The sequence below is a fragment of the Penaeus monodon genome, chromosome 20 (assembly GCF_015228065.2).
Source record: "Penaeus monodon isolate SGIC_2016 chromosome 20, NSTDA_Pmon_1, whole genome shotgun sequence".
In the NCBI taxonomy this organism is placed as follows: Eukaryota; Metazoa; Arthropoda; class Malacostraca; order Decapoda; family Penaeidae; genus Penaeus; species Penaeus monodon.
The window spans coordinates 22,746,195-22,746,844 of record NC_051405.1 but is presented as its reverse complement, the minus strand read 5'-3'; positions in this window follow the sequence as shown (position 1 = coordinate 22,746,844).

Sequence of the window (650 nt, the reverse complement as noted above, 5' to 3'; positions counted from 1 at the left end):
AACGCAAAAAATACAACAAAAATGAACGAGTCTAAACAAACAAACAACGGCACATCACGCGCACGAAAGGGATGATAATTTTAATATATATATACAAAAAAGAAGAAGAAAAAAAAAGAGAGAAAAGAAAAATAAGAAATAATTAAATACACGGACACAAAAATATTTTGTTCGAGAGGTAAACAAAGATATAAAAGCAGTAAGGTAAATTTACCACATAATTGCGTTCAGCCGAAAAAAGGACAATTTAGTAGACAAAAAAAACAAAGAAAAAAAATACACACAGACTGACAAATGCACAGGTAGATTTGAACATGATAAACAAGAAATAATAATTATAAAAATGAAATAAAAAGAAATAAAGAAAGATAGGGTGGTGGGGGAAGGTAAGGGGGGGGGGGAGGGAAAGAAGAGAGCAAAATGCAAATGACAATCGAAGTGCGCAAGACAGATAAGCAAAAGCTGTTGAGAAATAAAATTAAAAAGGGATATATAAAAATAAAATCAGAATTAAGCTTTAGAAAACTGGAGATTGTGAAAGACGACAACGCTGTATTTGCTCGACGGAAGGGAAAAAAGACCTTATGGGAAACCCCCCTCACCTCCTTCACCCCCACATTCTCATCAACCCCCCCTTCCCTACCTTACCT